Here is a 23,638-nt window from a genome sequence, read left to right as displayed (position 1 = left end):
CAGGGACCTACTGTAGGAGCAGTGGTCGGAGCACCGAAGCATGGCAGTACACAGACACTGTATATATAGCTGGAGGCAGTGTATCTGTGGGGACACAGAGGGGTTTACAACTATATATAGGGGCACAGGGGGCCTACAACTATATACAGGGATACAGAGGGGCTTGCAACTATATAGGGGGGAAGAGAAGCCTACAACTATATATGGGGGAACAGAGGAGGCTGCAACTATATATGGGAGCACACAGGGGCCTAAAGCTATATATGGGGGCACATAGGGACCTACAACTATATATGGGGGCACAGGGGGCCTACAACTGTATATGGGGGCACAGAGGGGCCTAAAGCTATATATGGGGGCACATAGGGACCCACAACTATATATGGGGGGCACAGGGGGCCTACAACTATATATGGGGGCATATGGGGACCTACAATATATATGGGGGACACAGGGGCCTACAACTATATATGGGGTCACATAGGGACCTACAACTATATATGGGGGCACAGAGGGGCCTACAACTATATATGGGGGCACAGGGTGCCGACAGGTATATATGGGGGCCTAAAATGTTATATGGGGGCACAAAGCGGGTACTATGTATTGGGCCAATACACATGGGGAGTTTGTAAAGAGAGGGCATTGTGCTGGAAAAAGGAGCCTAAAATGTTTGTCTGGCTGCTCTGGCAAAGGTGAATGAAAGGAAAGGTGAATGACTCCAATCAGAGAAGACGTCCTCTGTGAGTCATTAAATGTAACTATGATCACTTATACTGTCTGCAGAGCGCTCACTGGTATCTACCTCTATATGGTCAACTAGCTGAGTACCCGGCGTTGCCCGGTTTTTCCTTCCTCATCCTTGTTGGGGAGGAAAATTAACAAAGGAGGAAGCTTTGGACTTCAAATCCCATCCCCATATATTGTTGTCATATCCCAACCCCATATCCCGTCCTCATATCCTGTCCTCATACCCCGACCTCCTATCCAGTCCTCCTATCCTGTCCTCCTATCCCGTCCTCCTATCCCATCCTCCTATCCCATCCTCCGATCCCGTCCTCCTATCTCGACCTCCTATCTCGACATCCTATCCCATTCTCCTATCTCGACCTCCTATCCCGTCCTCCTTTCCTGACCTCCTATCCCGTCCTCCTATCTCAACCCCCTATCCCGTCCTCCTATCTCCACCTCCTATCCCGACCTCCTATCTCAACCTCCTATCCCATCCTCCTATCTCGACCTCATATCCCGGCCTCCTATCCCGACCTCCTATCTCGACCTCCTATTCCGTCCTCCTATCTCCACCTCTTATCTCCACCTCCTATCCCGTCCTCATATCTCGACCTCCTAACTCGACCTCCTATCCCAACCATCCCGTCCTCCTATTTCGACCTCCTATCCCGTCCTCCTATATCGACGCCCATCCCGTCCTTATATCCCGACCTGTAATATGTGTACCAGGTATTGAAATATCTCCAGCCGTACGGAAGTTATTTCCCATTGATTTGCATGGGACTTTAAACGAAAACCCTGACCCTCACAAATGGGGTAGTTAAGGGTTAAATTAACTATCCTATATTTTAAGTGGACATATAAGTAACATGTGACCAAGTATTATCGAAATATCTCCAGCCGTTTGGAAGTTATGCAGTAACATATATTTCCCATTGGCTTGTATGGGACTTTAAACATAAACCCCGCCCCTGGCAAATGGGGGTGAGTAAGGGTTAAATCACCTATCCTATGTTTGTTGTTGACATATAAGTAACATGTGTGCCAAGTTTCATGTTAATATCTTTAGCCGTTTGGAAGTTTTTGTGGAACATACATACGCACACACACACACACACATGTTGAGTTTTATATACCGTATTTATCGGCGTATAACACGCACTTTTTAGGGTAAAATTTTTAGCCTAAAGTCTATGTGCGTGTTATACGCCGATACACCCCCAGGAAAGGCAGGGGGAGAGAGGCCGTCGCTGCCCGCTTCTCTCCCCCTGCCTTTCCTGGGGTCTAGAGCCCTGCTGCCGGCCCTTCTCTCCCCCTGGCTATCGGCGCCACTGCCCGTTCTATCCCCCTGACTTTCGGTGCCGGCACCCCATTGCCGGCGCCGATAGCCAGAGGGAGAGAAGCGACGCCAACAGCCAGGGGGAGAGAAGGGGCAGCGGCACCCATTGCCGGCGCCGCTGCCCCGTTGCCTCCCCCCATCCCCGGTGGCATAATTACCTGTTGCCGGGGTCGTGTCTGCGCTGCTTCAGGCCTCCGGTGTGCATCCCCTGCATCGTTGCTATGCGCTGCATGGCGCGGAGTTGTAGTTTTGCAACATCTGGAGGGCTACAGTTTAGAGACCACTGTACAGTGGTCTCAAACTGTAGCCCTCTAGATGTTGCTAGGCAACTTACTGGCTTCCATAGGATTCAGGGAGCCACATCGCCGTCCTCTTCTGCTGCTGATCTCCATCACCCATCATCGCTCCGCTGCCATGGATGGGTAAGTGGACTTCGTCGCTGGTCCTCTGTCTGTTTCCCCGTTCTTTTTGGCCTACAGTGGGTGGGCAGTGAGGGGAAACCGAAAGTTAACCCCCCGCCCCCATCTGCTATTGGTCGTCGCGTCTATAAGACCAATAGCAGGGATAGGAGGGGTGGCACCCCTGCCACCTCACTCCTATCCCTTCAGGGGGATCGTGGGTGTCTTGGACAACCCCGATTCCCCTTATTTTCCGGGTCACCATAGACCCGTATGACCCGAAATTGTGCAAATCGTAGGTGTGAATTCACCTTCGATTTGCCACGATTGCCGACAGGATCTGATGACCCCCCTGGGCACTTGCGCGGGGTACCTGCTGATCGATATCAACAGTCACCTCGGTCCGGTCCCTGCCCAGTGCGCGGTGGGGATCGAAATTCCCACGGGCTTACATGTACGTCCTGGGTCCATAAGTACCCGTACACCCTGAGTCCTGAACAGATTAAGGGGGTACTCCAGTGGAAAACATTTATATATATATATATATATATATATATATATATATTTATCAGCTGGCTCCAGAAAGTTAAACAGGTTTGTAAATTACTTCTATTACAAAATCTTAATCCTTCCATCAACTGCTGTATGCTCCACAGGAAGTTGAATTGTATTTTTCTGCTGATAACTACTGGAAAGAATAAGATTTTTTAATAGAAGTAATTTACAAATCTGTTTAACTTTCTGGCCCCAGTTGATTTGAATTTCTCCCCCCCCCCCCCCCCGGAGTACCCCTTTAATGTTTTCTGTAGCTCCACACATTGCACAAAACTGTATACATTGTCAATTAACAGCAGTGCCATCATATGAATTCTATGTAATTCATTAAATATGTGAATATGTGGGGCATTTCGACTACTTCAAGTACTGTTTCACTTCTTTGTTTTCTCACTTCTTCTTGATGAGGTGTGGTCATTTCATTTGGAATGTGCAGCCACCCACAGATAAAATGAAGGACTGCTGTCTGGCCTACTGTTTATAATTTGCCAGACTTCTCTAAAGAGAGTTGGCAACCCCTGATCACTGATATTCTAGGTAATATTTTTATTGAAGATCTCTCTTTATTCATGCTCTAGTAGGCCTATAACTGTCATTATGGCATCTTAATTTACAGTAACACAGAGCTCTAACATACATCTAGTCACCTGTTCTATTAAGTTTTCACCTCTCCCTAGTTATCAACTTATCTTTTAAGGGTACGTTCACACGTACGCAGATTTGATGCGCAGGATTTTCCGCTGCAGATTTCAATGTAAACTAAATGACTGAGCACAGCTTCTAGTTGGCAGTTACAAATCCTGCGCAAGGTTCCTGTATGTGTGAACGCACCCTTAATCAGCTTAGAGACTGGAAATCTCAGATCTAAAAGCTATAAAAAGACAACAGAGATTTTGTTCCCTTAATTGACTTAACATGGTAGAATACACTGTACTTAAAAGCAAGTTCATGCAAAAAATTATTTCTATGAAACCGTTACTTATTTTTTTCTTAATATATCTAATGGCAATAAAGTACATATATAATCTGTGGGCTTCTCAACTCCTGTTTCACTAGTTTATCTAGTTTACACAATTGTCTGTTTGAGGTTGGGTTCACACAATGTAAAATAAAAACAACAAAAATGCTGCAGTAAAACTGGAGATGTACTAAAAGTCCCACGCCAACCTAAAGTATCAAGATTACATGTTAGTTTAAATGCACTGTGAATGGCGTAAAAAAGAAACCCCCCAAATTTTCAAAATTGCTTTTGTTTTCAATTTCACCTCAAATATTTTTTTAGTGTGGAAATGAGTACATTTATTACAGGAACAGGAAAAATAAACCTAGCATACAAAGTATGTAGTGAAACCATGGTAGCACAATGAGCAAAAGCTCTAAATATAACAAAAGGCATAAAAAAAATGGGGTGGAAGGGGATGGAGGAAGGAGAGAAAAAAAAAAGGGGGGTCAGAGGCATTGAGAGCACAGCAATCAAATACAGCATCATGACATGGTATGCAGGTCAACATATACCATAAATAACAATTTACGATCTTTCGGGGGTTGATTCAGGTTAAAGTAGATCATAGAAAGAGCACCGAAGCGTAACGGAGAGTATAAAGCTAAGGCCTCAAAGAACGTGTAGGTGATCTCGGCAGAAGAAAGAAAAACGGAATGTAAGTAAGAGAAAATCTGGGAAAGACGAAAAGATTCATCAGGGGCAGGGGCATATCTATTAAGAAATAAAGACTGGGATTTCACCAAGAAAGCCACCAAGAGAAATCCGACCTCTGCAGACCGGGCGGGAAAAAGGGATTAGCCAACATTGTAGTAACAGGAGAGAAAGAGGACTGAAGTCGAAGCTTGAAGCGAACCGAGCGCCAAAGAAGAAGAGGATGTAAAGAGACAGCAACAGAGCAGGGTACATAGGGAGAGACAGAAGAAATAGACCACATGAGCGATTGTAGAGTACAAGGAAACAGTAAGTAATTTTCCAGTGAGCCCCATCGTGGATACGAGAAGGGGGCATTACATAAAAGCAGATGAGCTAAGCGAGCTGATGTATAATAATGGGTATAATTAGGTACAGAAAGGCCCCCCACCCTCTTGTGATGAAACATAATACTCCTAGGTATCCGAGGCCGAAGACCTCAACAGATGAAACGAAAAACAACAATCGGCAATTTCCTAAGATCCACCATTCGAATCGGTATGGGCAGAGTCCGCAATAAATAGAGGAGTTTTGGGAGGACCACCATCTTCACCGAGTGAATGTGGCCTAACCATGAGATATGAGGGAGAGTCCATCTGGCCAGGTCTTCTCTAATAGACTTATAAAGAGGGAGATAGCTAAGTTTATAGAGTTCTGCTAAAGATGAGGGAATAGAGATACCCAAATATGGGAGGAACGAAAAGGAAGGACTGAGATGAAAATTACTGGAGATAAGATCACGTACTTGAGGAGAGGTGTTGCAGAAAAGGTTTGGTTTGGTTTTATTAACAACTAAGCCCGAGACGGCCGAGAAATGATCTAACAGCGAAAATTGATTCGGGAGGGACACCAGAGGATTAATTAGGGTAAGTAGCAGGTCATCAGCAAAAAAATTTACCTTATACTGAGAGGATCCTATGGGAGCCCCCATAATATCAGGGTGAGCACGGATGAGACTCGCCAGGGATTCCATAACCAAAGCAAAAAGGGCTGGGGAAAGAGGGCATCCCTGGCAAGTGCCACGTGAAATCGGGATTAGAGAGGGAGTAAGAGAAGGTAACTTGAGATAGGCAACCGGATTTGAGTATAACATGCGCAGAGCCTCCACAAAAGGACCAGAAAAATCCCATCGCAGACAGAACACTAAATAAGTAGGGCGATGAAACAGTGACAAAGGCCTTCTCAATGTCAAGCAGAGGCCCATTGAATGACATTAAAAACCTTGCATATATTATGTGGTGCCTGTCTGCCCGGGATAAAACCTACCTGGTCTTTGTGTATGAGGCTAGGCAGCAGGCCATTAAGGCGGCGAACAAGGATGGACATAAAGAGTTTGGCCTCTAAATTAATGAGACGTTAATTGGAGGGGAGAAGTGGGTCCTTATTAGATTTTGGTATGACAACTATAGAGGCTTGTAAAAACTCAGGGGGCAAAGGGAAACGGATAATAGCTTATTACAATAAGAAACAATGGGGGATATTTATCAAAGGATTTAGACTGTTTTTTCCTGTCTAAATTTGTCGCACAGAAAGTCGCAGTCTAAATATGTGCTACTTTTCTGCGACTTTTGCTCTAGAGGATTTTTAGAACATGATGCATGCAAGTCTATTTTAGACGAAATGCATTGGAAAATGCATTGGTGATGAATTTATCAAAAGCGACTTTTCAGCGACAAGTCGCATCGGCTGAAAGTACGCCGAAATGTCAGACCATGTTGGAGCAGGTTTAAATACAGTCTAAAGCATAGATCACGAAGTCTGTGCACAGAATTTATCAAGAGCCGTGCACCTTTTGATAAATTAGGCGCACAATAGACCAGCCTAACCCTCTGTAGTTTGGTCTATATTGATGCGGGACATAGACAGCTTTGATAAATATCCCCCAATATGTGTCGTAAGAAGGGGGCTACATTTTTTATAGTAGAGGGCAGAAAGGCCGTCGGGGCCGGGTGCTTTACCCAACTTCAAATCAGAGATCGCTGTCGACCTCCTCAACAGTGACAGGGGAATTGAGGGAATCTCTAGCGGAAGGAGAGAGAGAAGGAAGAGAGATAGAGGACAGAAAGGCCGAAATGGAAGAGGAAATAGGCAGAGGAACACGGTCCCCATAGAGGGAAGAGTAGGAAGAGTGAAAGACAGTAGATATGAGATGGGTCTGATGTGGGCACTCCAGGTTTCAATTGTATCTTATGCACTTTGTTTATTCTCTGCTGATTTCTCAGCATAGAGGCAAGAAGGCGATCAGGCTTATTGGCCCATTTATAATAGGCAGCCTGCGTCCAGCTGAGAGCTTTTTCAGTACGGTCAGAGAGAACAGCATCAAGCTGCAATCTAGTATGACGCAATGCTTGAAGTAGATGCATAAAAGGGTTAAAGGGGTATTCCAGGCCAAAACTTTTTTTAAATATCAACTGGCTCCGGAAAGTTAAACATTTGTAAATTACTTCTATTAACAAATCTTAATTCTTCCAATAGTTATTAGCTTCTGAAGTTGAGATGTTGTTTTCTGTCTAACTGCTCTCTGATGACTCACGTCCCGGGAGCTGTGCAGTTCCTATGGGATATTCTCCCATCATGCACAGCTCCCGGGACGTGACATCATCATTGAGCAGTTAGACAGAAAACTTCAGAAGCTAATAACTATTGGAAGGATTAAGATTTTTTAATAGAAGTAATTTACAAATCTGTTTAACTTTCCGGAGCCAGTTGATATATATAAACATTTTTTTGCCTGGAATACCCCTTTAAGCTGATGTGACACTGCTAGTCTAGCAAGTTTATTTTCTAACGTAGCCTTTACTATTGTTCGGTCACGTTTCAAGTGGGAAGCTATAGAAATTATCTTCCCCCGCATAAAGGCCTTATGTGCCATCCAGACCCAGCCCACATCAGTAGAGGAGGAGGAGTTAGAGGAGAAGTTATCAGAGAGGTCGATTTCAAGTTGAGTGCGAACATGTGGTCTGCAGAGGAGCGACTCATTAAGACGCCATGAGAAGGCGGTGGAGCAACTGGTGCCTATGCGAAAATCAGAAAGGACTAAATCATGATCAGACCAAGCACAATGCATATGGCGGGCATAAAGGAGATGGGATAGTGTGGCCGAATTGGTAAGAATCCAGTCAATACGAGTATAGAGTTGATGGGGGGCATGGCTTGAATGTTGTAGTTAGCGGAGCAGGAGCAGAGCTGCGGTCTGTCTTGTCCTGGGTAGCGGCGGTGAGAGTGGGGTGCGGACCCTCCGGGCAGAGACTAGATCTGGGTCTCCGGCTATCTTTGCAGTGGGAGCCATTTTCAGCCTTCATGGGCGGGGCCTGATCGGTTGCCATGGTTACTCCCACAGCCTACACAATACTAACATGGCAAACTCTATATTCACATTTATTCCATTTAACAAAAAAGAAAAACACGTACTACCTTCCCACTATTAAGGATCTTCCTCATGGCAAGACTCTGGGTTTGGACTGGTTAGTTGGAGATTGGTATGGGATGAACGGGGAACGCTTGGCCCCTCTGCTCCTTCAATTGTTTAAATCTGTGACTGAGGCTGACTCGCTTCTGGATTCTATGAGGGAAGCACTGATAGTTGTCCTCCCTAAGCCTGGGAATGATCCGCTGCTACCCGATTCTTACAGGCCTAGCTCTTTATTGAATGTTGATATTAAGATATTTGCAAAAATACTGGCTACTCGCCTGTATGGGGTTATCGGCTCAATCATTCATCCTTACCCAACCGGGTTTATGCCAGGTAGGGCTACCGATGTTAATGTAAAGCGGCTGCAGCTGAATGTAGCGGCAGTGGGGGAAGGCTTCCCTTCAGGGGTAGTGGTTAGTCTTGACATCTATAAGGCTCTTGATTCGATCCAGAGGTCGTACCTCTGGGAGGTCTTGGGAGTGTTTGGGTTTGGCCCTAGGTTTTGTGCCTGGGTCCGCTTGTTATATGATTGCCCCAGGGCCCGTATTCGTACCAATCTAGATGTTTCTGCCCCCTTTCTACTGGGTCGGGGGACTAGATAGGGGTGCCCCCTTTCACCCTTCCTCTTTACACTGGTGACTGAGCCCTTAGCAGCGGCTATACCTAGAGATCCCACTATTTACGGCTTCCCTAGGGGATCCATTGTGGATGTTTCTCTCTATACAGATGACACACTAGTATACTTTGCAGATGCTGAGGGTTCCTTAGTCTCTCTGATTGACCTTCTGGGTAGGTTTAGTTCTATCTCGGGCCTGCGGATTAATTGGGGTAAATCCTCTCTCATGGCTTTCTCACCTGATGTTTCTTCCCTCTCCTCTTCCAGCGAGAGCAAGTGGTTTCCCGACTTAGATATCTGGGGGTTACTGCATCTCTATCAGACTACATGTCCCTGAATTTAGACCCACTTTTCACTTCCACAATAGATAGGTTGCATGCCTGGTCTTCCCTATCTCTCTCCCTAGCTGGAAGGGTTGATACTTTTAAAATGATTTATCTGCCTAAATTCCTTTATGTTTTCAATCTGGCTCCGATGGCCCCCCAAGCAAATACTTTAATACATTGAGTGGTGCTCTGGGATCCTTTTATTGGCAGGAGAAGTCTCCCAGACTCGGTCGGGCTCTCCTTCAGGCTCCAAAAAGACATGGTGGCTTAGATGCTCCGGATCTGTATAACTATTTCCTTGCCTCTCAGTTGGTCTATGCAGCATGGCGGATCGACCTGGATCTGTCGAATTCGGCAACGGCCTTGGCTGGAGCTCCTATGGGTTCGTATGAAGCTCTTACTAACTCACTCTACAGGTATCAGTCTCGCTCCTCTTATCCTCTTCCCTTGCAAACTATAGCTAAAGTGTGGTCCGTGGTGTTGAGCAGGTTTCCACAGCCGTTAGTATCTCCTAGAGCACCCTTGTGGGGGAATGTACATTTACCTCACCTACGGTGGGTTACAGCCGGCTTCTGGGGTACTCATGGAGTCAAGTTTGTGATTCACTTGTTCCGGGAGGATCAGGTTTTCCTCTCCTTTGCGGACATGAAAGAAAGATATGATATCCCTGGCAATGTCTTTTATGGGTATCTCCAGCTTCGGCATGCAGTCCAAATGCAGTTTGGCTACCTGATGTTTACTCCTGTGTTTTCTGAAGTGGAGATTCTCCTGGGCACTGCAGACCTCACTAAACCTCTCACCCAGTCCTATGCTCTTCTTCAGACATTGGGGCCTAGCCCGTTCTCTAACGCTTATCATAAATGGGTGGCTGATATACCTGACCTGTCCAAGGGCCAGTGGAAGGAGGTTGAGGGCTCCTATTATTCCACAGTGGTGAGTAGTAGGGACATGCTGATTCAGTCACGGTATGTTTTAAGGTTATATTATACGCCTGCTAAGTTGAAGCGTATAGGGGTGTCTTCGTCGGATTTATTTTTATGTTGTTCTGTGGAGCTAGGTACTTTTCTACATGTGGTTTGGGAGTGTCCTGTTATAGCCTCTTTTTGGGGGGAGGAGATGGGGGTTTTGGCGGGCAATCTAGATTTCCCCTTCCTGTTTACCCCGGTGGTATGCTTGTTGGGAATACTCAATGAGGTGGTTCACACAGACGTTTACTGATCCGTTTCTTGTTGTTTTGTGCCCATAAGGTGGTTGTGATGACGTGGAAGGATGTGTCTACCCCCCTCCTTGTCTCACTGGGTCAATATGGTGAACAAATATGTCCTATTATACCAAGCCTTGTATACGAGTCGTAGGTGCCCGAGGAAGTTTGACAAGGTATGGACTCCGTGGCTTCTACTGGATTTGTCGGCTGACCTTCCATCTGGAGTGGCTCAGTAGCCTTTCTGTGCTGGGGCATTGATTTTGCGGGGGGGGGGGGGGGGGTCGGAGTCATTGGGATGAGTGGTAGTGTTCACGTATGCTTGTTTACATAGTAACATACCGTATTTATCGGCGTATAACACTCACTTTTTAGGCAAAATTTTTTAGCCTAAAGTCTATGTGCGTGTTATACGCCGATACACCCCCAGGAAAGGCAGGGGGAGAGAGGCCGTCGCTGCCCGGTTCTCTCCCCCTGCCTTTCCTGGGGTCTAGAGCGCTGCTGCCGGCCCTTCTCTCCCCCTAGCTATCGGCGCTGCTGCCCGTTCTGTCCCCCTGACTATCGGTGCCGGCGCCCCGGTGGCATAATTACCTGGGTCGGGTCCGCGCTGCTGCAGGCCTCCGGCGTGCGTCCCCGGCGACGTTGCTATGCGCTGCACGGTGCGGCTTATGACGTCAGTGCGCCGCGCCGTGCATAGCAACAACAAAGGGGATGCGCGGCGGAGGCCTGCAGCAGCGCGGACCCGACCCAGGTAATTATGCCACCGGGGATGGGGGGAGGCAACGGGGGCAGCGATAGCCAGGGGGAGAGAAGGGCCGGCAGCAGCGCTCTAGACCCCAGGAAAGGCAGGGGGAGAGAAGCGGGCAGCGACGGCCTCTCTCCCCCTGCCTTTCCTGGGGGTATATCGGGGTATACACGCACACACACGCACCCTCATTTTACCATGGATATTTGGGTAAAAAACTTTTTTTTACCCAAATATCCTTGGTAAAATGAGGGTGCGTGTTATAGGCCGGTGCGTGGTATACCCCGATAAATACGGTAGTTCATAAGGTTGAAAAAAGACCAGAGTCCATCTAGTACAACCTATTTCCCTAATGAGTTCCTACTGAGTTGATCCAGGGGAAGGCAAAAAACCCTCATACTAGAGGTAAAAATTCCTTCCCAACTCCAAATATGGCAGTCAGAATAAATCTCTGGATCAACATGCTGTCCTTAAATATCTAGTATACATAACCATCAATGTTATTATTTTCCAAAAATGCATCCAGACCCCTTTTGAACTCTTTTACAGAGTTCACCATGACCAACTCCTTCGGGAGAGAATTCCACAGTCTCGCTGCTCTTACAGTGGAGATCAAAAGTTTGGGCACCCCAGGTAAAAATTTGCATTAATATGCATCAAGAAGCCAAGGAAAGATGGAAAAATCTCCAAAAGGCATCAAATTACAGAATAGACCTTCTTATAATATTTCAACAAAAGTTAGATTTTATTTCCATCATTTACACTTTCAAAATAACAGAAAACAAAAAAATGGCATCTGCAAAAGTTTGGGCACCCTGCAGAATGCATGCACTGCCCCCTTTGCAAAGATGCCAGTGTCATGGATTGTTCCCAATAATCATCTGGAAAGACCTGGTGATGTCAATCTCAAAGGTTTTAAAAGCCCAGACTCATCTTGCCCCAACAATCAGCACCATGGGTTCTTCTAAGCAGTTGTCTAGAAATCTGAAACTGAAAATAGTTGACGCTCACAAAGCTGAAGATAGCAAAACAAAGATAGCAATATCCTCTGTTCAGAATGTAATTAAGAAATGGCAGTCATCAGGAACAGTGGAAGTTAAAGCAAGATCTGGAAGACCAAGAAAATATCAGACAGAACAGCTCGCAGGATTGTGAGAAAAACAATGCAAAACCCACGTTTGACTGCACAATCCCTCCGGAAAGATCTGGCAAAGACTGGAGTTGTGGTACACTATTCCACTATAAAGAGATACTTGTACAAATATGGTCTTCATGGAAGAGTCATCAGAAGAAAAACCTCTTCTACGTCCTCACCACAAAAATCTGCGTTTGAACTTTACAAATAAACATATAGACAAGCCTGATGCATTTTGGAAACAAGTTCTGTGGACCGATGAGGTTAAAATTTTACTTTTTGGCTGGAATGAGCAAAGGTACTTTGGAGAAGAAGGGGAACAGAATTTAATAAAAAGAACCTCTGTCCAACTGTATAGCATGGGGGTGGATCAATCATGCTTTGGGGTTGTATTGCAGCCAGTGGCACAGGGAACATCTTAAGAGTAGAAGGAAAAAGCAAATTTTGGATGCTAACTTGATGCCACCTGTGAAAAAACTGAAGTTAAAGAGAGGATGGCTACTACAAATGGAAAATGATCATAAACACACCTCGAAATCGATGGGGGATTACATCAAGAGGCATAAACTGAAGGTTTTGCCATGGCCTTCACAATCTCCTGACCTCAACATAATTGAAAATCTATGGATAGACCTTAAAAGAGCAGTGCATGACAGACAGCCCAGAGATCTCAAAGAACTGGAAGACTTTTGTAAGGAAGAATGGGCAAAGATAACTCAAACAAGAATTGAAAGACTCTTGGCTGGCTACAAAAAGCATTTACAAGCTGTGATACTTGCCAAAGGGGGCAGTACAAGATATTAACTCTGCAGGGTGCTCAAACTTTTGCAGACACCATTTTTTTGTTTTCTGTTATTTTGAAAGTGTAAATGATGGAAATAAAATCTAACTTTTGTTGACATATTATAAGAATGTCTAATCTGTAATTTGATGCCTTTTGGAGATTTTTCCACCTTTCCTTGGCTTCTTTATGCACATTAATACAAATTTTTATCTGGGATGCCCAAACTTTTGATCCCCACTGTAGAAGGACACTGTTACGCCGAGCGCTCCGGGTTCCCGCTCCTCCCCGGAGCGCTCGCTTCACCTCCTCCGCTGCAGCGCTCCGGTCACGTCCTCTGACCCGGGGCGCTGCGATCCTGCTGCTAGCCGGGATGCGATTCGCGATGCGGGTAGCGCCCGCTCGCGATGCGCACCCCGGCTCTCCTACCTGACTCGCTCCCCGTCTGTTCTGTCCCGGCGCGCGCGGCCCCGCTCCCTAGGGCGCGCGCGCGCCGGGTCTCTGCGATTTAAAGGGCCACTGCGCCGCTGATTGGCGCAGTGGTTCCAATTAGAGTTATCACCTGTGCACTCCCTATATTACCTCACTTCCCTTGCACTCCCTTGCCGGATCTTGTTGCCTTAGTGCCAGTGAAAGCGTTCCTTGTGTGTCCCTTGCCAGTGTTTCCAGACCTTCTGCCGTTGCCCTTGACTACGATCCTTGCTGCCTGCCCCGACCTTCTGCTACGTCCGACCTTGCTTCTGCCTACTCCCTTGTACCGCGCCTATCTTCAGCAGCCAGAGAGGTGAGCCGTTGCTAGTGGATACGACCTGGTCACTACCGCCGCAGCAAGACCATCCCGCTTTGCGGCGGGCTCTGGTGAAAACCAGTAGTGGCTTAGAACCGGTCCACTAGCACGGTCCACGCCAATCCCTCTCTGGCACAGAGGGTCCACTACCTGCCAGCCGGCATCGTGACAGTAGATCCGGCCATGGATCCCGCTGAAGTTCCTCTGCCAGTTGTCGCTGACCTCACCACGGTGGTCGCCCAGCAGTCACAACAGATTGCGCAACAAGGCCAACAGCTGTCTCAACTGACCGTTTTGCTACAACAGTTGCTACCACAGCTTCAGCAGTCATCTCCTCCGCCAGCTCCTGCACCTCCTCCGCAGCGAGTGGCCGCTCCTGGGATACGCTTATCCTTGCCGGATAAGTTTGATGGGGACTCTAAGTTTTGCCGTGGCTTCCTTTCCCAATGTTCCCTGCATCTGGAGATGATGTCGGACCTGTTTCCCACTGAAAGGTCTAAGGTGGCTTTCGTAGTCAGTCTTCTGTCCGGAAAAGCCCTGTCATGGGCCACACCGCTCTGGGACCGCAATGACCCCGTCACTGCCTCTGTACACTCCTTCTTCTCGGAAATCCGAAGTGTCTTTGAGGAACCTGCCCGAGCCTCTTCTGCTGAGACTGCCCTGTTGAACCTGGTCCAGGGTAATTCTTCCGTTGGCGAGTATGCCGTACAATTCCGTACACTTGCTTCAGAATTGTCCTGGAATAATGAGGCCCTCTGCGCGACCTTCAAAAAAGGCCTATCCAGCAACATTAAAGATGTTCTGGCCGCACGAGAAATTCCTGCTAATCTACATGAACTTATTCACCTAGCCACTCGCATTGACATGCGTTTTTCTGAAAGGCGTCAGGAACTCCGCCAAGATATGGACTCTGTTCGCACGAGGCGTTTCGTCTCCTCGGCTCCTCTCTCCTCTGGTCCCCTGCAATCTGTTCCTGTGCCTCCCGCCGTGGAGGCTATGCAGGTCGACCGGTCTCGCCTGACACCTCAAGAGAGGACACGACGCCGTATGGAGAACCTCTGCCTGTACTGTGCTAGTACCGAACACTTCCTGAGGGATTGTCCTATCCGTCCTCCCCGCCTGGAAAGACGTACGCTGACTCCGCACAAAGGTGAGACAGTCCTTGATGTCTACTCTGCTTCTCCACGTCTTACTGTGCCTGTGCGGATGTCTGCTGCTGCCTTCTCCTTCTCTACAGTGGCCTTCTTGGACTCTGGTTCTGCAGGAAATTTTATTTTGGCCTCTCTCGTCAACAGGTTCAACATCCCAGTGACCAGTCTCGCCAGACCCCTCTACATCAATTGTGTAAATAATGAAAGATTGGACTGTACCATACGTTTCCGCACGGAGCCCCTTCTTATGAGCATCGGATCTCATCATGAGAGGATTGAACTTTTGGTCCTCCCCAATTGCACCTCGGAGATTCTCCTTGGACTTCCCTGGCTTCAACTTCATTCCCCAACCCTGGATTGGTCCACTGGGGAGATCAAGAGTTGGGGGTCCTCTTGTTCCAAGAACTGTCTAAAACCGGTTCCCAGTAACCCTTGCCGTAACTCTGTGGTTCCTCCAGTAACCGGTCTCCCTAAGGCCTATATGGACTTCGCGGATGTTTTCTGCAAAAAACAAGCTGAGACTCTACCTCCTCACAGGCCTTATGATTGCCCTATCGACCTCCTCCCGGGTACTACTCCACCCCGGGGCAGAATTTATCCTCTCTCTGCCCCAGAGACTCTTGCCATGTCCGAATACGTCCAGGAGAATCTAAAAAGGGGCTTTATCCGTAAATCCTCCTCTCCTGCCGGAGCCGGATTTTTCTTTGTCTCCAAAAAAGATGGCTCCCTACGTCCTTGCATTGACTACCGCGGTCTTAATAAAATCACGGTTAAGAACCGCTACCCCTTACCCCTCATCTCTGAACTCTTTGATCGCCTCCAAGGTGCCCACATCTTCACTAAATTGGACTTAAGAGGCGCCTATAACCTCATCCGCATCAGAGAGGGGGACGAGTGGAAAACGGCATTTAACACCAGAGATGGACACTTTGAGTATCTGGTCATGCCCTTTGGACTGTGCAATGCCCCTGCCGTCTTCCAAGACTTTGTCAATGAAATTTTTCGTGATTTATTATACTCCTGTGTTGTGGTATATCTGGACGATATCCTAATTTTTTCTGCCAATCTAGAGGAACACCGCCGGCATGTCCGTATGGTTCTTCAGAGACTTCGTGACAACCAACTCTATGCCAAAATTGAGAAATGTCTGTTTGAATGCCAATCTCTTCCTTTTCTAGGATATTTGGTCTCTGGCCAGGGACTACAGATGGATCCAGACAAACTCTCTGCCGTCTTAAATTGGCCACGCCCCTCCGGACTCCGTGCTATCCAACGCTTTTTGGGGTTCGCCAATTATTACAGGCAATTTATTCCACATTTTTCTACCATTGTGGCTCCTATCGTGGCTTTAACCAAGAAAAATGCTGATCCCAAGTCCTGGCCTCCTCAAGCAGAAGACTCCTTTAAACAACTCAAGTCTGCCTTTTCTTCGGCTCCCGTGCTCTCCAGACCTGACCCTTCCAAACCCTTCCTATTGGAGGTTGATGCCTCCTCAGTAGGAGCTGGAGCTGTTCTTCTACAAAAAAATCCTTCCGGGCATGCTGTCACTTGTGGTTTTTTCTCTAGGACCTTCTCTCCAGCGGAGAGGAACTACTCCATCGGGGATCGAGAGCTTCTAGCCATTAAATTAGCACTTGAGGAATGGAGGCATCTGCTGGAGGGATCAAGATTTCCTGTTATTATCTACACCGACCACAAGAACCTCTCCTACCTCCAGTCTGCCCAACGGCTGAATCCTCGCCAGGCCCGGTGGTCTCTGTTCTTTGCCCGATTTAATTTTGAGATTCACTTTCGTCCTGCCGATAAGAACATTAGAGCCGATGCTCTCTCTCGTTCCTCGGATGCCTCAGAAGTTGATCTCCCTCCGCAACACATCATTCCACCTGACTGCCTGATCTCCACTTCTCCTGCCTCCATCAGACAGACCCCTCCAGGAAAGACCTTTGTTTCTCCACGCCAACGCCTCGGAATCCTCAAATGGGGTCACTCCTCCCATCTCGCAGGTCATGCGGGCATCAAGAAATCTGTGCAACTCATCTCCCGCTTCTATTGGTGGCCGACTCTGGAGACGGATGTTGGGGACTTTGTGCGAGCCTGCACTATCTGTGCCCGGGATAAGACTCCTCGCCAGAAGCCCGCTGGTTTTCTTCATCCTCTGCCTGTCCCCGAACAGCCTTGGTCTCTGATTGGTATGGATTTTATTACTGATTTACCTCCTTCCCGTGGCAACACCGTTATTTGGGTGGTCGTTGATCGATTCTCCAAAATGGCACATTTCATTCCTCTTCCTGGTCTTCCTTCTGCGCCTCAGTTGGCTAAACAATATTTTGTACACATTTTTCGTCTTCACGGGTTGCCTACGCAGATTGTCTCGGATAGAGGGGTCCAATTCGTGTCTAAATTCTGGAGAGCTCTCTGTAAACAACTCAAGATTAAATTAAATTTTTCCTCTGCATATCATCCCCAGTCCAATGGACAAGTAGAAAGAATTAACCAGATCCTGGGTGATTATTTGCGACATTTTGTTTCCTCCCGCCAGGATGACTGGGCAGATCTCCTTCCATGGGCCGAATTTTCGTATAACTTCAGGGTCTCTGAATCTTCCTCCAAATCCCCATTTTTCGTGGTGTACGGCCGTCACCCTCTTCCCCCCCTCCCTACCCCCTTGCCCTCTGGTCTGCCCGCTGTGGATGAAATTTCTCGTGACCTTTCCATTATATGGAGAGAGACCCAAAATTCTCTCTTACAGGCTTCTTCACGCATGAAGAGGTTCGCGGATAAGAAAAGAAGAGCTCCCCCCGTTTTTTCCCCTGGAGACAAGGTATGGCTCTCCGCTAAATATGTCCGCTTCCGTGTCCCTAGCTACAAGTTGGGACCACGCTATCTTGGTCCTTTCAAAATTCTGTGTCAAATTAATCCTGTCTCTTATAAACTTCTTCTTCCTCCTTCTCTTCGTATCCCTAATGCCTTTCACGTCTCTCTTCTCAAACCACTCATCCTCAACCGTTTTTCTCCCAAATCTGTTCCTCCCACTCCTGTTTCCGGCTCCTCGGACGTCTTCTCGGTCAAGGAGATTTTGGCTGCCAAAAAGGTCAGAGGAAAAAATTTTTTTTTAGTAGACTGGGAGGGTTGTGGTCCTGAAGAGAGATCCTGGGAACCTGAGGACAACATCCTTGACAAAAGTCTGCTCCTCAGGTTCTCAGGCTCCAAGAAGAGGGGGAGACCCAAGGGGGGGGGTACTGTTACGCCGAGCGCTCCGGGTTCCCGCTCCTCCCCGGAGCGCTCGCTTCACCTCCTCCGCTGCAGCGCTCCGGTCACGTCCTCTGACCCGGGGCGCTGCGATCCTGCTGCTAGCCGGGATGCGATTCGCGATGCGGGTAGCGCCCGCTCGCGATGCGCACCCCGGCTCTCCTACCTGACTCGCTCCCCGTCTGTTCTGTCCCGGCGCGCGCGGCCCCGCTCCCTAGGGCGCGCGCGCGCCGGGTCTCTGCGATTTAAAGGGCCACTGCGCCGCTGATTGGCGCAGTGGTTCCAATTAGAGTTATCACCTGTGCACTCCCTATATTACCTCACTTCCCTTGCACTCCCTTGCCGGATCTTGTTGCCTTAGTGCCAGTGAAAGCGTTCCTTGTGTGTCCCTTGCCAGTGTTTCCAGACCTTCTGCCGTTGCCCTTGACTACGATCCTTGCTGCCTGCCCCGACCTTCTGCTACGTCCGACCTTGCTTCTGCCTACTCCCTTGTACCGCGCCTATCTTCAGCAGCCAGAGAGGTGAGCCGTTGCTAGTGGATACGACCTGGTCACTACCGCCGCAGCAAGACCATCCCGCTTTGCGGCGGGCTCTGGTGAAAACCAGTAGTGGCTTAGAACCGGTCCACTAGCACGGTCCACGCCAATCCCTCTCTGGCACAGAGGGTCCACTACCTGCCAGCCGGCATCGTGACAGACACTCTGCTCCCCTCGCAAATGACCTCTCCCTTGAGACGAGCAGCACGTAGCACAGCATCCCTGTTCTTAAAATGCAGGAGTTTGGCAAGGAAAGGACGAGGAGGACCCCCCAGGAGCCGGAGGTCTGGCTGGGACCCTATGGGCTCGTTCCACAGAAAAATTAGGAGAGAAAGTGTCCACAGGAAGGATCTCTTTCAGCCAAGATTCAAGGAACAACACGGGGTCCCTTCTACCTTCTCAGGAAGGCCCACAAGGCGAATATTATTAAGTCTCAGGCGGTTCGCCAGATCATCCATGCGGTTCATTACTCCAGTAACCTGACGTTGGAGAGAGTCCACCCTATTTGGCAGGGGATGAACAGTATCTTCCAGCGTAGAGACCTTTTGCTTCACCTCCTCAGTATGCTCACATAATTTTTGGGTCTCATGGCGCAAAATGACAAACTCCTGACTCAGTTCATCAACTTTAGTCACTATGATGGATTTACAGGAGGTAAAGGCAGTCAACAGTTCTGCAAACCGAAGATCCATGGCAGTAGCATCGTAGACCTGCCTTTCAGGGGAGAGTGGCTGCGGTGAGGTCGAAGACCCCCCAGAGAATGACAGAGGTGGATCAGATGAGGTAACCCCGGACAGGTCCTGAGATCTAGCAAACTGGCTCAGCACTTTCACCGCCTGCGCAGATACTGTAGTAGCAAGCGGGGTCTGAACCTCAGGATCTCGCTGTGAGGGGGCCACATGATCGGGAGTTCCCCTCATCAGAAGAGGCCTCCTCCTCCGAGGCCGAATGAAGGGCATCCATCTACTGCTTGGGTTTCTTGTGCCTCTGACTACCACGTGGGCCCCCCATGGTTGGAAAGGCCACACAGTGAGCAGGTAGAGAGGCACTAGCAACACAGTCCACTGAGAGCAGGCAGAAATACTCCAGGTAGTGATGACAGGCAGGGAGTGCAGGGCAGAGACCGGCAGGCCACAGGAAACGGCATAGCACCAGAAGTACTCTCGGCAGAGAGCAGGTAAAAAGGCACCAGAGATACCGTCCAGAAGACAATGGGGGCACCACAAGTCCCAGCAGGCCCTGGTCACCGGGGAGCAGGTAGAAAATCACTAGGCAGGTAAGGCTTGCATTGAGCACAGGGCAAATGGCCAAGCAGACAGTAAGAGACAGGGGAGCACTATAAATCCCAGCAGGCTCTCCACAGGTAGGCAGGCACCAGGGAGATGAAGTGAGCAGAAGGAGGTGCTACAGGGGCCAGGCAGTCCTCACTGGGGAGAAACCGCACCACAGATCCCAGCAGGGGGGTAGCCAGGGCAGATGTACTCACAGATTTGACCTCAGCAGCGCACCTGAAACTTACACCGAGGAGCAGAGAAATGCAGCAGGCTCCAGCACGGTCCCAGGGTGACGTCAGTTGCTCTGCGAGAAGGCCCCACCCACGAAGGCTGATAATGGCGCCCGCTCTCCTGTATGTCTGTGGGTCCAGTAGCTCCGGCCACAGCTCCCCACAGTCACCGCCACGTAGCACCAAGGACCTCCAGCAGCCACACTCTCCAGCTCCGGACCACCTCCACACCTCGCAGGCCCAGCACCGCAGACCGCGAGCATCGGAGACCGCCCGCTCCACGGAGAAGCACCGGTCCTGGCTCAGCAGCCTCTCCACAGGATCCGGCACCCGGCAAGAAGTAAGGGCAGGAACACCGGCAAGCACACATCTGCTCACTCCAGCATCAGGCCACGCCCCCCTTGTGGAGAGATCTTAAAATTGCTGTTGGGAAAAGGCGCAATTCCAATAAGAGAGACCTGGAGCAGTTTGCAAAGGAAGAGTGGTCCAACATTCCGGCTGAGAGATGTAAGAAACTTATTGATGGTTATAGGAAGTGACTGATTTCAGTTTTTTTTTTTCCAAAGGGTGTGCAATCAAATATTAAGTTAAGGGTGCCAATAATTTTGTCCAGACCATTTTTGGAGTTTGGTGTGACATTATGTTCAATTAGCTTTTATTCCTCCCTTTTTTGGTTTAGTTTCAATACACTCAAAGGGAATAAACATGTGTATAGCAGAACATGTGGTAACACTCACGTTTCTGAAGACAGGAACCCTGGTGTATGTGGATCCACTGGACCTGTGTGGCAGATGACTCTGACCGTACCAGGGAGCAGAATCTAAGGTGCCGCTTGTTTTCACCAGAGCCTATTGCAAAGCTGGATGGACTTGCTGCTGCAGGCGGCACCCAGGTCGATACCCCTGGCACGGCTCGACAAAATTCGGCTGAGAAAATTCGAGGCACAGAAGGGATAAGGCAACTCGGCTGAGAAAATTCGAGGCACAGAAGGGATAAGGCAACTCGTAGTCAGGATAGCAGAAGGTCAGGGCAGGTGGCACAGTAGGGTAGTCAAAGCGAGGCAGGAGTTCAGTAGACAGGCGGCAGAGGAGCAAGGTCAAGTCACAAGAGCAAGAGATCTGATACACTGCAAGGCAATACAGAGGAATACTTTCTCAAAGGCACAAGGCAACAAAGATCCGGCAGGGAACTGAGGAGGGTGGAGGAATTTATAAATGAGCCACAGGTGGATTACACTAATGAGCCTACTGGCCCTTTAAATCTTAAAGATCCGGCGCACGCTCGCCCTAGGGGAGAGGGACACGGGACACGCACGCCGGAGCAGAGAGGCAGAGGCAGGAGAGTGACGGACTGGGGCTCGCATGCGGGCGCGTCCCGCAATGCGAGTCCCAACCCCGTTGGCAGCAGAAGGTAAGGGGAGCATGCGATCACACTGTGTGTGGCCGGAGCGCATAATGCAACAGTAACCCCCCCTTTGGTCTGCCCTTCCTATTACGAAAGAGAAACCTCCTGAGAAGGTCACGGTCCAGGATATTCTCCTCAGGCTCCCAAGATCTCTCCTCAGGACCGTAACCCTCCCAGTCGACCCAAAAACTTTTTTTACCTCTTACAGTTTTTGCAGCTAGAATCTTTTTAACTTTGTAGATGTCAGATGAGCCGGAAACAGGTGTGGGGACAAGATTCTTCTGAGCGAACCGGTTTATGACAAGAAGCTTGAGGAGAGAGACCTAGAAGGAACTGGGAATACGTAATGTAGCAGGTAGACAGAGTTTGTAGAAGACAGAATTGATCTTTTGTAGAAGCTGGAAAGGACCAAGGTAGCAGGGACCAAGCTTGTAACAGGGGATCTTGAAGCAGATGTACCTGGATGAAAGCCACGCCATGTCACCAAGAGAGAAGGACGGAGGAGGTCTTCTACCTTTATCCGCTTGCGCCTTCATGCGTGAAGAACCCTGGGACAACGATTGTCGAGTCTGTTGCCAGACGGTGGAGAAGTCACAGACCAGCTCATCAACAGCAGGCACACCGGAGGAGACTGGGAGAGGAAGAGGAGAACTGAATTGGAGTCCATAGACAATAAAAAAAGGAGGATGACCTCAGGGACTCGGAATCCTTATGATTATATGAGATAAGTCTTAAAGGGGTATTCCGCCCCTAGACATTTTATCCCCTATCCAAAGGATAGGGGATAAGATGTAAGATCGCCGCAGTCCCGCTGCTGGGGACCCCCGGGATCCCCGCTGCGGCACCGCGCTATCATTACAGCACAGAGCGAGTTCGCTCAGCACGTAATGATAGGCGGTACAGGGGCCGGAGCATCGTTACGTCACGGCTCCGCCCCTCGTGATGTCACGGCCCGCCCCTTTCAATACAAGTCTATGGGAGGGGGCGTGGCGGTCGTCACGCCCCCTCCCATAGACTTGCATTAAGGGGACGGGCCGTGATGTCACAAGGGGCGGCGCCATGACGTCACACTGCTCCGTCCCCCGTATCGCCCGTCATTACGCACAGAGCGAACTCGCTCTGTGCTGTAATGATAGCGCGGTGCCGCAGCGGGGATCCCGGGGGTCCCCAGCAGCGGGACCGTGGCGATCTAACATCTTATCCCCTATCCAAAGGATAAGATGTCTAGGTGCGGAGTACCCCTTTAAGGATTTGATTGACCCTCTCCACCTGACCGTTGGACTGAGGGTGGTAGGCCGAGGAGAAGTCCAGATTAATGTCCATACGGTTACAAAGGGCTCACCAGAACTTAGAGACACACTGCACACCTCGATCCGAAACGATATGCTGAGGAAGGCCATGTAAACAAAAGACATGCAACAAGAAGTACTTTGCCAGCTGTGGGCAGAAGGAATACCTGGTAGAGGAATGAAATGAGCCATCTTTGAAAACCGATCTACAACGACCCAGATGACAGTGTTATTATGAGAAGGTGGCAAATCGGTGATGAAATCCATGGCGATATGGGACCATGGAGTCTCTGGAATGGGTAAAGGCCATAAGAGTCCTGCAGGTCTTTGTCGAGGAGTTTTGTCATGGGCACATGTTACACAGGACCGAACAAAATCAGAAACATCACGTTCAAGATGGGGCCAGTAGTGCCGGGAAATAAGAAGTACAGGGTGGGCCATTTATATGGATACACCTTAATAAAATGGGAATGGTTGGTGATATTAACTTCCTGTTTGTGGCACACTAGTATATGTGAGGGGGGAAACTTTTCAAGATGCGTGGTGACCATGGTGGCCATTTTGAAGTCGGACATTTTGAATCCAACTTTAGTTTTTTCAATAGGAAGAGGGTAATGTGACACATTAAACTTATTGGGAATTTCACAAGAAAAACAATGATGTGCTTGGTTTTAATGTTACTTTATTCTTTCATGATTTATTTAAGTTTTTGACCACTTATAAAATGTGCTGCCCATTGTGTTGGATTGTCAATACAACCCTCTTCTCCCACTCTTCACACACTG

The sequence above is a fragment of the Hyla sarda genome, chromosome 1, assembly GCF_029499605.1.
Source record: "Hyla sarda isolate aHylSar1 chromosome 1, aHylSar1.hap1, whole genome shotgun sequence".
Taxonomy (NCBI): domain Eukaryota; kingdom Metazoa; phylum Chordata; class Amphibia; order Anura; family Hylidae; genus Hyla; species Hyla sarda.
Note: the sequence above shows the minus strand (reverse complement) of the source record.